The sequence below is a fragment of the Triturus cristatus genome, chromosome 9, assembly GCF_964204655.1.
Source record: "Triturus cristatus chromosome 9, aTriCri1.1, whole genome shotgun sequence".
In the NCBI taxonomy this organism is placed as follows: Eukaryota; Metazoa; Chordata; class Amphibia; order Caudata; family Salamandridae; genus Triturus; species Triturus cristatus.
The window spans coordinates 858,533,956-858,547,671 of NC_140592.1; the positions used below are offsets into that span (position 1 = coordinate 858,533,956).

At 44.2% G+C, this 13,716-nt stretch overlaps 1 protein-coding gene across 2 annotated transcripts in view; it reads right to left on the reverse strand.

Moving 5' to 3' along the window:
- Nucleotides 1-13,716, reverse strand: part of TECPR2 (tectonin beta-propeller repeat containing 2) — a 616,143-nt gene that overhangs the window by 254,863 nt on the left and 347,564 nt on the right. The gene's annotated exons all lie outside the window — the stretch shown is intronic.

A 13,716-nucleotide genomic window follows, 5' to 3' on the forward strand; every position in this document is an offset into this window, starting at 1 on the left:
CCCTGCATATGACCCCGCACTCCACAACAGGTAAAATTGGAACACCAATATTTATTCAAAAGCAAAGCAGGCTTTTCAGTTTGAGGCTTTTTCCAGTTCACTGCTAGTCTCTTGCCTGACGCGTTTCAGAGAACATTTCTCCGTTTTCAAAGGCATGTGAAGTTTCAGCATTTAAAAGTAAAGTGAAAGCAGGACTTTCAGTCTGTGTTTCCCTGTTTAAAATTCAAAAGACGATTTTTCAAGCACTACAGAGACCAAAATGCCTTAGAAAAAAAGCACACCGGAGGCAGCAGGACACCAGAGGCTCATTAATTGAATAAAAGCAGGAAGGTAACTGTGGTGCTTTGAATGCTGAAACTTCACATGCCTTTGAAAACGGAGAAATGTTCTCTGAAACGCGTCAGGCAAGAGACTAGCAGTGAACTGGAAAAAGCCTCAAACTGAAAAGCCTGCTTTGCTTTTGAATAAATATTGGTGTTCCAATTTTACCTGTTGTGGAGTGCGGGCTCATATGCAGGGCAATCTTTGGGTGATTTATACACGGCAGGTCCAGCCGTGGGGCCGACGCACCTCCCTGAAAAGAGAGAGGGATATTGTCTTGGAATTATGCCAGGAGAAAACGACGAGCAGGTAATTTAAAAGTAAAGTGAAAGCAGGACTTTCAGTCTGTGTTTCCCTGTTTAAAATTCAAAAGACGATTTTGCAAGCACTACAGAGACCAAAATGCCTTAGAAAAAAAGCACACCGGAGGCAGCAGCACACCAGAGGCTCATTAATTGAATACAAGCAGGAAGGTAACTGTGGTGCTTTGAATGCTGAAACTTCACATGCCTTTGAAAACGGAGAAATGTTCTCTGAAACGCGTCAGGCAAGAGACTAGCAGTGAACTGGAAAAAGCCTCAAACTGAAAAGCCTGCTTTGCTTTTGAATAAATATTGGTGTTCCAATTTTACCTGTTGTGGAGTGCGGGCTCATATGCAGGGCAATCTTTGGGTGATATAAATATATATATATATATATCTTTGGGTGATATATATATATATCTTTGGGTGATATATATATATATCTTTGGGTGATATATATATATATATATACTAAAACGGCCCACTGGACCACCAGGGAGTGTTTAGTGGGGAGTGGCCCCTTGGGCAAGGGTCACTTCCCTTTGGGGGCTATGTTTTTGGCTGTCTGCCCCCATGGGGGGGGGGGGTGGGGGGGGGGGGGGCAGATTTCGCAATTTATTAATCTAGGGCCCACTAGGCCACCGGGGAGTTATTTGTGGAGAGTATTTATTTGTGGAGAGTGACCCCTTGTTCAAGGGTCGCTCTCCTTTGGGGGCAATGTTTGTGGCTGTGTCTGGTGGGCAGAGCTCGCCATGTTTTTTTTTTTTTAAATTGGGCCCACTAGACCACAAGGGATTTGTTTGTGGGGAGTGGCCCCTTGGGCAAGGGTTGCTCCCCTTCGGGGAGCATTATTTTGCACGTTTCTGCCACCTTGAGGGGCATATAGGCTGATTTGTTTTTTTGTAGGGCCACTAGGCCACCAGGGTTTTTTTATATGTTGGGGAGCGGCCCCTTGGACATGGGTCGCTCCCCTTTATGGGAGGATGATTGTGACCATTTCTGCCTTCTTTGGGTGGCAGAATAGCAGTATGTTTTTAGGCCCATCAGCCCCCAAGGGGGGCAGAACCCACTAGATACCAGGGTTTTTTTTAAATTTTTGTGTTGGGGAGTGGCCTCAAGGGCAAGGTTTGCTCCCCTTTTACGGGGGTGAATATTTAATTTATACTCTTAGGCCCACCTACCAGTTAGCTTGGCTGGCGGATTGTGTGTGGACTGGTGCATTATTTGCATATGTGGTTTAATGTTTTTTTCTCCTTTTTATTCTAGTGTAAAGCTTTTGATTCCTGTTTGCGGTTTCGAAAGTGGTTGTTCTGCAGTTTTGCGTAGTTGCATTTTTTTGGTAAGAAACATTTTTGTTGTACTTACTCCAAATGAGTTATATTGTAATGTATGAATGAATTTTTTTGTAAGTGGTGTCATAATGGCAGCATATTTAGTTAGTGTTTTGAGCATGAAATTCTTTGCGATGTGTTTTGCATGGTTTAATTTTCTTTTCTCTTTCTTTTTTAGTGGGATATTGTTGATCCATACTGTGTCTGTGCAGCGAAGGTGGTGGTGAGTTTAGCTGCTTCTGGCAAGTGAGTGGTATCGTTTTGGAGTATATAGGTATTTCTGATAAAGGTGCATTCTGTTTATTACTTATTTTTGTTTATTACTTATTTTACAAAGTGTTTGTTGTTGTTGACTTGTTTGACAAGTTACCTTTATTAGTAAGCATTATGGCTAGCTGTAGAATGACTGCTCAGCAGGTGGTTGGTATGCTTCTTGAATCTTCCTCTGAGCAGGATTATGAGACTGACAGTGCGTCTGAGGGAGAGGAGGGAGGGGAAGATTCAGGCAGTGAGATTTCTCTCCACATGGAATCATCGGATGATGAAGGTTCTCTCAGTGCAGATGAAGCTACTCTTGGTGTGGATAAAGCTACTCTCAGTGCGGATGAAGTGCCTGTTTTAGAGGAGGATACTGCTGTGCCGATGGTGCAAGAGGCATCTGGATTGCACTCATAGGCTGTTAGGCTTCCTACTGGAAGTGATGGACTCTGGGTTGATCCAAACATGGTGCAGCCGGTGTTGCCTGCCTTTACCGGTGATGCAGGGTGTAGAGTGGATTGTGAATTTTTTTTGCCTATACAGTTTTTTCAGTTGTTTATGGATGATGTATTTTTGGGTGAGATTGTTGAGCAGACTAATTTGTATGCTGAACAGTTTTTGAGGGAAAACAGTGACAAACTTAGGTCCCACTCTAGAGCTACCCGGTGGACTGCCACAAATCTGGAAGAGAGTAAGAAGTTTTTGGGTTTGACTATTGATGGGTTTGATAAGGTAGCCGTCCCTGGCTTCATATTGGTCTTCCAGTCCCTTGATGGCAACAGCATTATTTCCTGCAGTTATGACTCGTGATCGCTATTTACTTTTGTTACGTATGCTGCATTTTGTTGATAATTTTTTGGTGTTGCCACGTATTCACTCTGACTGTGATCGTCTTTTTAAGATTCGGCCTGTTCTTGATCACTTTGTAGATCAATTTTCAGAGATCTATACTCCAGGGAAAGGAATATCTATTGATGAGTCTTTGGTCTTGTTCAAGGGCCGTTTGGTTTTTAGGCAGTACATCCCAAGCAAGAGGGCACGCTATGGAATTAAGCTGTATATGTTGTCTGAGAGTAAAACAAGATATGTTTTTAATTTCCATGTGTACACTGATAGGGATTCCACTATTGACCCCCCTGGTTGTCCATCCACTTTTGGAGTTTCAGAGAAAATTGTGTGGGATCTTGCTTGAAGACTCTTTAACAGAGGCCGCCATTTGTACCTTGATAAACAATTGCACATCAGTGTAGAAGTTAAGGAACTGTATAAAGTGGACATTTTTGCATGTGGCACAATCCGCTCTAACCGTAAAGGTTATCCAAAAGAGCTTGTTTGCAAAAAACTTCAGAGGAGACAGTGCAGTTCCTTGCGTAGTGATGAACTGCTAGCTGTGAAATTTGTGGACAGGAGGGATGTGTACATGCTGACTACCATTCATGATGAGAGTATTTCACCTGTGACTGTTTGGGGTCAGCTTGGTGAAGTGTGCAAACCTGTGTGCATTGTAGACTACAATAAGCACATGTGTGGAGTCGATAGAGTAGATTAGAGGTTGGAACCTTACACTGCTATTCGTAAGGCTTACATTTGGTATAAGAAATTGGCCATCCATCTCTTCAACTTAGCAACTTTCAATGCTTTGTTGTGTTCAAGGAGTGTTCTCCTGCGTCAAAGTTGACATTTGTTCAGTTTCAGCACTCTGTGATAGGCACCCTTGTTGTTGTGGAACAGGCAAGTGTTCCTAGAGTTGGAGTGTTGGAGGATGTGGCTCGATTGAAAGATCGCCACTTTCCTGATTACATTCCTCCCACATCTTCAAAAGACTTTCCCACTAGGAGATGTAGAGTCTGTTGGCGAAGAGGTTTGCGGAAGGAGACTCGTCTTTTCTGCCCTGAGTGTCCTTCTAACCCTGGGCTGTGTGTGCCTGCTTGTTTTAGAGCGTACCACACACATAATAATTTTTGGGAGCATCCATGAGTGGTAAAGTGAACTGCCTGGTCTGTATTGTTTAAAAATGTTTATTCTGTTTCAAGGTTGGCATTAGTGCAAATTATTTAGTTTCAGATTTTGTGTTAGTAGATTTGTATCTATTTGCAATTTGTTTATTTTTTTTTATTGTATAAAAAAATCCTAAATGTGATGGCGGTGTGTGTAGGCTGGTGCTTGGCTGGCGGTGTGCGTGGACTGGCACTTGGCTGGCGGTGTGCGTGGACTGGCGCTTGGCTGGTGGTGTGCGTGGACTGACTCTTGGCTGGCGGTGTGCGTGGACTGACGCTTGTCTGGCGGTGTGCGTGGACTGACGCTTGGCTGGCGGTGTGCGTGGACTGACGCTTGGCAGGCGGTGTGCGTGGATTGGCGCTTGGCTGGCATTGTGCGTGGACTGGTGCTTGGCTGGCGGTGTGCGTGGACTGGCGCTTGGCTGGCGGGCGTGGACTGGCGCTTGGCTGGCGGTGTGCATGGACTGACGCTTGGCTGGCGGTGTGCGTGGACTGGCGTTTGGCTGGCGGTGTGCATGGACTGGTGCTTGGCTGGCGGTGTGCGTGGACTGGCATTCGGCTAGTGGTGCGTGAGTAGTGACTTGCTGCTGGTCACTACAAACACTGCTAGCTGAGCGCCACTCCACGCAATCCATCAGCTTGTGTGGTTGCGGTTTCAGGAATGTGGGCGTGTGAAAGTGATGGGCCCTTGAATGGCGCGGTCTGCTGATGTGGGTGTTGTAATGTGATGGGCCCGCGGTTGGCGGTGTGAATGGTTTTCTATGTGTCACACGTATGAAAGGTGTATGAATGGCCTGTAAAGAGGTTGGTGCCTTGTCGTGGCTTTACAGCTCACGAGCTGTGAGTCAATGGTTCAGTTTCTCATCCTTTCAATTATTAACAGTGCATTTCAATTTTTTTTAAATCACTTGCTAATACAATTGTATATACTGAACCATCACTCACCCTCGTGCCAAATCCAACCAGTATGTGTGTGTGCTTGAGGATTAGATGACTGTGCAGTAATATTTGTCTTTCTGAAGCTGGGTGTACCTTGTCCCTTTTTGTGAATGTTGTGATGTGTTGGTTTCGTGCCTGGTGGTGTAAATGGTCTTGTGTGTATCACGTATGAAAGGTGTGTGAATGGCCTGTAAAGCGGTTGGTGCCTTGCCGTGGCTTTACAGCTCATGAACTGCGAGTCACTGGTTCGTTTTTTTGTCCATTTAATTATTGACAGCGCATTTCATTTTTGTGAAATCTCTTGTTAATAAAATTTTATATACTGAGCCATCACTCGCCCTCGTGCCAAATCCAACCAGTATGTGTGTGTGTTTGAGGAATAGATGGCTGTGCAGGAATCTTTGTCTTTTTAGTCTCTCTACCAAGGTGTACATTCCATCTAGGAATAACCTACCAACTGTAGATATTGTCGTAAACCCATGGGCGTACATGGTGATGTCTCTCTTGTGAATTCTAACAAGTTATTTTATCCACAATGTCCTGCAAACCTCAAAATGTCTGTCACATTTTCCTTGCAATATTGTGCCAAAATTGTCACGCTGCAGAAATAAACAACTAATTATGCAAGAACCACCTGGTTTTGCAAGGGGGGAGTCACCTGGGTTTTTGGCCCCCTGCTCGGCGGCCATCTAGGGAAACCTACCAAACCCAAACATTTCTGAATACTAGACACCCGGGGGCTTCCAGGGAGGTATGGCTTGCATGGATCCCCCAACGTTTCCTTACCCAGAATCCCCGGCAAACCTCAATTTTAGCTGAAAAACAATCACTTTTTTGTGTGGGAAAGTGTGGCATCACTGGGCTCACATAAATTTCCTACCATCCAGCGTTCCCCCAGGTCTCCCGATAAAAATGATGCCTCACTTGTGTGGGAGGCCCAAGTACCCGCGACAGGCAAGGGCTCAAAACGTAGTGAGGCGACATCAAAATTGCCTATCTCACAACCACCTGGTTTTGCAAGGGGGGTCACCTGGGTTTTTGGCCCCGTGCTCGGCAGCCATCTAGGGAAACCTACCAAACCCAAACATTTCTGAATACTAGACAACCGGGGGCTTCCAGAGAGGTATGGCTTGCGTGGATCCCCCAACGTTTCCTTACCCAGAATCCCCTGCAAACTTCAATTTTAGCTGAAAAAATCACTTTTTTCACACATTTTAGTGTGGGAAAGTGTGGCATCACCAGGCTCACACAAATTTCCTACCACCCAGCGTTCCCCCAGGTCTCCCGATAAAAATGATGCCTCACTTGTGTGGGAGGCCCAGGTACCCGCGACAGGGAAGGGCCCAAAACATTTTTGATAGGCAATGTTGATGTTGCCTCAAAACGTTTTGGGCCCTTGCCTGTCGCGGGTACTTGGGCCTCCCACACAAGTGAGGCACCATTTTTATCGGGAGACCTGGGGGAACGCTGGGTGGTGGGAAATTTGTGTGAGCCCAGTGATGCCACAACTTTCCCACACAAAAATGTGTAAAAAAAAAAATGATTTTTTCAGCTAAAATTGAGGTTTGCAGGAGATTCTGGGTAAGGAAACGTAGGGGGATCCACGCAAGCCATACCTCCCTGGAAGCCCCCGGGTGTCTAGTATTCAGAAATGTTTGGGTTTGGTAGGTTTCCCTAGGTGCCGGCAGAGCTATGGTTCAAAAACTACAGCTAGGCATTTTGCCAAAAAAGGGTCATTTTTCACTGTGAAATTGAGGTGTGTCCACGTTGCGTTTTGCGCCGTTTCCTGTCGCGGGCACTAGGCCAACCCACACAAGTGAGGTACCATTTTTGTCGGAAGACTTTGGGGAAAGCGGGGTGAGTGGAAATTTGTGGATCCACACAGATTCCAGAACTTTCCACCTCAGAAATGTGGGGAAAATGTGGTATTTTTGCCAATTTTTTAGGTTTGCAAGAGATTCTGGGTAACAGAACCTGGTGGGAGGCAGTCAAGTCACCCCATCCTGAATTCCCCTTGGTGTCTCGTTTTCAAAAATGTATATGTTTGCTAGGTTTCCCTAGGTGCCGCCAGAGCTATGGTTCAAAAACTACAGCTAGGCACTTTGCCTAAAAAGGGTCATTTTTTACTGCAAAATTGAGGTGTCCACGTTGCGTTTTGGGCCGTTTCCTGTCGCGGGCACTATGCCGACCCACACAAGTGTGGTACCATTTTTCTGAGAAGACTTTGTGGAACGTGGGGTGGGTGGAAATTTGTGGATCCATGCGGATTCCAGAACTTTCCAACACAGAAATTTGGAGGAAATGTGGGTTTTTTTTACAATTGTTTAGGTTTGCAAGGGATTCTGGGTAACAGAACCTGGTAGGAGGCAGTCAAGTCACCCCATCCTGGATTCCCCTGGGTGTCTAGTTTTCAGAAATGAATGGGTTTGGTAGGTTTCCCTAGGTGCCGCCAAAGCTATGGTTAAAAAACTACAGCTAGGCACTTTGCCAAAAAAGGGTCATTTTTGACTGCAAAATTGAGGTGTGTCCACGTAGCGTTTTGGGACGTTTCCTGTCGCGGGCACTAGGCCGACCCACACAAGTGCGGTACCATTTTTCTCGGAGGACTTGGGGGAACGCTGGGTGGTGGGAACTTTCTTTGAGCCCGGTGATGCCACACTTTCCCACACAAAAATGTGTGAAAAAAGTGATTTTTTTCAGCTAAAATTGAGGTTTGCAGGGGATTCTGGGTAAGGAAACGTAGGGGGATCCACGCAAGCCATACCTCCCTGGAAGCCCCCGGGGTGTCTAGTATTCAGAAATGTTTGGGTTTGGTAGGTTTCCCTAGATGGCTGCCGAGCACGGGGCCAAACACCCAGGTGACCCCCCCCCTTGCAAAACCAGGTGGTTTGGAGACAGGCAATTTTGATGTCGCCTCACTACGTTTTGGGCCCTTTCCTGTCGCGGGTACTTGGGCCTCCTACACAAGTGAGGCACCATTTTTATCAGGAGACCTGGGGGAACGCTGGTAGGTGGGAAATGTGTGTGAGCCCAGTGATGCCACAACTTTTCCACACAAAAATATGTAAAAAAAGTGATTTTTTCAGCTAAAATTGAGGTTTGCTTACCACACAGCGCGTCCCGTCCTCGCGATTGCAATCACTTTCGCTTTCACTGCCGCGCGGCCGTTACTTTTACGGCCGTGCGGCCAATGCTTGTTTTTCTGTATATCAAAGCGGAGCGTGGTTTCGATTAAAGAGTAACTGTCAGATATTACTGAGACGTGACTGTATTATTCAGTACACGGCTTTCGAGATGCATTTGTTTTACAGATGGCTCTTTGGCTCAATCCATTCGTGCTGTGTTTTATTTCCCCACACTCTTCATAATAAACCCGTTCAAAGAAGCATAATATTTATTTAGACGGCAAAGGGGTTCCCTTCTTGACAAACACACAGTTTCTAAAACCTGGTATTGGCTTCACACTTTATCATTTCTAGTGATCTGGCACCATCTAGTGGCAAGCATCTGTAGTACATAGTTTTAGTAGGGTCCATTTACAAGTTTGTACAAAACCGATCGTCATCCATCCACATCCTGACCTACGATGGTTTAAGGGAAATAGGAAAGATCCTTTAATAGGATGCGCCGCTGTCCTTCAAGGCAGAGCGCGGTACAACGGCACCAAACAAGCATCGGGAAGCAGAGTATATTTACGTTCAAGGTGGAATCATTGGCGTAGGTATAGAACTTGCACAGCCCTCCTTGGATTTGTGATAGTTTAGAGCAATTTAAACACGGCTATGTTAGCAGAGATTAATTTGTAAGCGCATTCTGCTATGAGGCCAGGCAAAGAACTGCGCACAATGGCACAGTCAAGTCGGTTTGACTATCATATAGTAAATGCAGATAAACACAAAACATCTACGCACATTGACTAGAGGTCTCACACATGCAAATATGTAGACAGCGCATTGTCCCTAAAGACATCCATCCACACACACACATGAAAATAGATACAGCCACTACAAACACACACACACAAACCGGCAATCAGGCACCTATACTCATAGACCTACATACTCCCAGGGCACAAGTCCCCAAAAAAAGAAGTGGGGGGACTAACCTAGTTAGGTAGTATGAAAGTGAAATCACGGCGCGTGACAACATGGCACATGAACATCGCGTGGCATCATGGCACATGACATCACGGCGCATGACCTCGCACGTGGCATCACAGTAATTAACACCACAGGAAGTGGCATCACAAGAAGTGACATCAGATATTAAGCCCTCACATACATATTTAACAGGTTTATCATAAGTACATTTGAGCGCATTTCGAGTACACAGGGAAACCCTCCTGATTTAGGCAGAAAATTCATACTTCTGTAAGTTACACATAAAACAATGTTGCCTTTTGTCAGCATAAAGCTTCCTTTGGCCAAGGACTGAACAAACTAACTCTACTCAACCAGGCATAATTTTCCATATGCAGCACATTTCCATTTAGATGTGATTGCTTTAGCTGCCAGCGCTCTCCGGAAGTGAGACCACTCTCCTATTGCAAAGTATTCTTACACAGCCTTACCCACCTGCATTATTTTCAGAGATTGGTGCTCATTTTTTGCCAACAGATCATGACCCAAAGCAAGAGAGAAAGACAGAAGGGTAAAAAGGAGAGAAACAAGAAAACAATTTGAAGGCAGAAAAGGGGATGAAAAAACAACCTGCAATATTACGCAATTGTAGGGCAGTGAAAGAAATAGGTTATGGCAACCTTGGCATTCAGCAATACGACCCAAAGAAAACATTTGGGGCTCTGCATTTGTTTTTACAAGTTACACACTGCCCCCAAAAATGTCACCTTAACATTTAGCAGCAGACATCTCTCATTTCTTATTATTGGTGTATCTATATATAAACAACCCTCACATTTACCAGAGCAACCTAACAACTCGCACTGGAATCAGTACCACCAGAATGCCCACACAAAGAATGGGTCATAAATTCCAAAGTAAGAAATATTAGCTCCACACCAAAATAAGTATAAGCTGCAATGTATTCAAGGATGAAATGGATATGGTGAAAAAGGCACATGCAATTCCAGTCCCAGCTAGCACTTTCAAGAAAATATTGGCCTTTCGAAATAAATATGACATGTTTACATAGAAAACTACTTGATGTAGGAACAGCGAGAGACACCACAAACTATCGCCAGTAATCAGAATCTATACTAGACTAAGCTTGCCAATAAGACCTGTGCACATTCTAGACATGTTATACTGCCAACATGATGCACCAGAGATGGCCTACTTGACCTACTTGTTTAAAGTAAAACTGACCTGTGGGCTCACCTATTCACTGTAGCCTCATCCAGAAGGAGCCAGCCCTAAGTAAGCACGCATGATCTTTTATTTCATGGATAGCATAATTCTGAATTACACCAGTCTCCCGGACCTAAGAGCATCATAGCAACAAAGCTGACCTGTGTTACTGTGTTTTAATGCAGTACATTGCAAACTTTGCAAAATTGCTGCAGGAGGTAGGTGTGAGAAGAGCAAAAAAACAAACCACCTATACCTAGGCAGGGTAACAACTTGGCAACATTTAACACAGCTATATTTCCAGAGTCACAAAAATGCAACTTGACTTCCTTTCAAGGAAAACATCTCTTTAACATTCAGTGATTGGAACTGGGAAATAAAGCACACAATTTCAAATGTTTGGAAACCATTTTTTGTTGTGGTGTGACAGATTTAGATACCTCTGCACAAAACAGAAATGTTTGGGTCATGAAGGAGCAAGCAAGATTCCACAAGGCAGTCCTTATTTTAAGTGAAAAGTGCACAGTTTCAGCATCTGCTTGCCAACCACGCTTAAACCTAATTTGCCAAGAATTAAAGACACAGCATTAACCTTTGATGTAAAACAGGAAAAAAAAAAACAACGAATGCCCATCTAATTGCTGAAATGGACAATGTGATAGCAGAAAACCTGGGATCAATCCTGGCTTCCCAGCTTGCCCTAATTCTGTGATCCTTGGCAAATCTCTCTTGTGTTTAACTTAATAGGCTGTAATGTTGTACCATGTATAATAAGAACCTAGGATGCAGGGAAAGGAGGAACCAAATAGGTTCACAGCCGGGAAGAGACGATTGATTAAAGTTTGACTACAAGGTCCACCTGCCTGCCTCCTTGCCATCATTGAGCTCAAAATAAGACTCTACTAATGAAATACAACATAGCGACCAAATGTGTTGTTATGAATTGCATGTATGCGGAAGGTGAATGGAAGTTTCACAACTGAATGCCAACAAATAGGATACTAATGGGATCCTTGTGAGGTCCTGATGAAAGCCAACTAGTCCAGTGAGGCATTGGTGTGATGGCAGGAACATGTTGACCGAGAGTTACAGAGGATACTAGTTTCCTTAGTGCCTCCCCACCTATTATAATTAACCCTCAGGTCACTCTTGACTATTTTAAATCTAGTATCCCACCCAATAACCAAAGAGCTTCCTTGGCTTTAGGTAGCTGGACGAGGACTCTATGATGAAGCATGCCAATTGGAATTCCAATGGGTGAGATCCCTTTTAATACAACACAGCTACAGTGCATGTGCGCGGGCGTGCGTGCCGCGCTTGATCGCCATCACTCTCACTTTAGCGCTTTGATGTTCTCCGTGAGCCAATGATTGTTTTTTTCTGTTTATTACTTCTATGTAGTAATGGTGGCACCCGTGCTTTAGCTTACACATCTTAGGCTAAAGTCGGGTGCTGAGATTGCTTCAAAAGTAAAGACATAGACAATTCTTTGCTTTTGCAGCAATCTCGGCAACCGACTTTAGCTTAAGATGTTTAAGCTAAAGCACGGGTGCCGCCATTACTACAGAGTAGTAACAAACAGAAACAAGCATTGGCATAGCCAATAGGTCTCACTTTTGGGACCTTATAAGTATTTAGTTATGCAACTGTTGCATGGCTAAACACTTATAAGGTCTTAAAGGCGAGACCTATAGGCTATGCCAATGCTTGTTCACTGTGAAATTGAGGTGTGTCCACATTGCGTTTTGGCCAGTTTCCTGTCGCGGGCACTGGGCCGACCCACACAAGTGCGGTACCATTGTTCTCGGAAGACTTTGGGCAATGCGGGGTGGGTGGAAATTTGTGGATCCAGGCGGATTCCAGAACTTTCCACCACAGAAATTTGGAAGAATTATTTTTTTGGGGACAATTCTTTAGGTTTGCAAGGGATTCTGGGTAACAGAACCTGGTGGGAGGCAGTCAAGTCACCCCATCCTGGATTCCCCTGGGTGTCTAGTTTTCAAAAATGTATAGGTTTGCTAGGTTTCCCTAGGTGCCGGCAGAGCTATGGTTAAAAAAATTCAGCTAGGCACTTTGCCAAAATAGGGTCATTTTTCACTGTGAAATTGAGGTGTGTCCACGTTGCGTTTTGAGCCGTTTCTTGTCGCAGGTACTAGGCCTACCCACACAAGTGAGGTACTATACGTCTCGGAAGACTTTGGGGAACGCAAGGTGGGTGGAAATATGTGGATACACGCAAATTCCAGAACTTTACACCACAAAAATGTGAGAAAAATGTGTTTTTTTGACAAAAGTTTAGGTTTGCAAGGAATTCTAGGTAACAGAACCTGGTGGGAGGCAGTCAAGTCACGCCATCCTGGATTCCCATGGGTGTCTAGTTTTCAAAAATGTATAGGTTTGCTAGGTTTCCCTAGGTGCCGGCAGAGCTAGGGTTAAAAAACTACAGCTAGGCATTTTGCAAAAAAAAGAGTAATTTTTCATTGCGAAAATGTGGTGTGTTGACGTTGGGTTTTGAGCGATTTCCTGTCGTGGACACTATGCCTACCCACACAAGTGAGGTACCATTTTTAATCGGGAGACTTAGGGTAATTCAGATTTGTAAAGCAACTGTTATTACCTATTGACTTTCGATGCATTTCTGCCTTACAAATGAAAGACAATGTGTAAAAAAGAAGTCATTTTCAAAAATGACTGATAATTCCCATGCTAGTAGGAGTATTCCCAATTTCGGAAATATGCAAATATCTACCGTTTCTAAACTCTATATTTTGTTCCCATTTCAGAAATACATAGGTGTCTTTCATACCGATTTTTCCATGTATACATTTTCCCAGAATAATTGCTATATACCCGGTACATAATAAAAAGCCATTCCAAATTGCTGCTCAGTTTTTGACTCTGGGTTTGTCGGGTATTTGGTGAACCTACAAGTCCTATATATCCCCACAACCAGTAAGGTCCAGCGGATGTAACGGTATATTGCTTTCAAAGAGCTGTCATAATTAGAAGAAGTTACAGGTGAAAACGTTGACACAAAAGGCTGTTTTGTTCAACTAATTTTCAATTTTTCCTATATTTAACTATAAAGAAACCTTGATGGATCTACACAATTGACCGCTTGCTGAATTCAGAATGTTGTCTCCTTTTCTAAAATGTATATGCCAAAACTGAGTACAAAAATGTTAGTTTTCTGGCAAAAGTCCGTCATTCCCTAAAAGCTGGGGAAATGGTGATTTCAGCCCCACAAACCCTTTTTTGATAC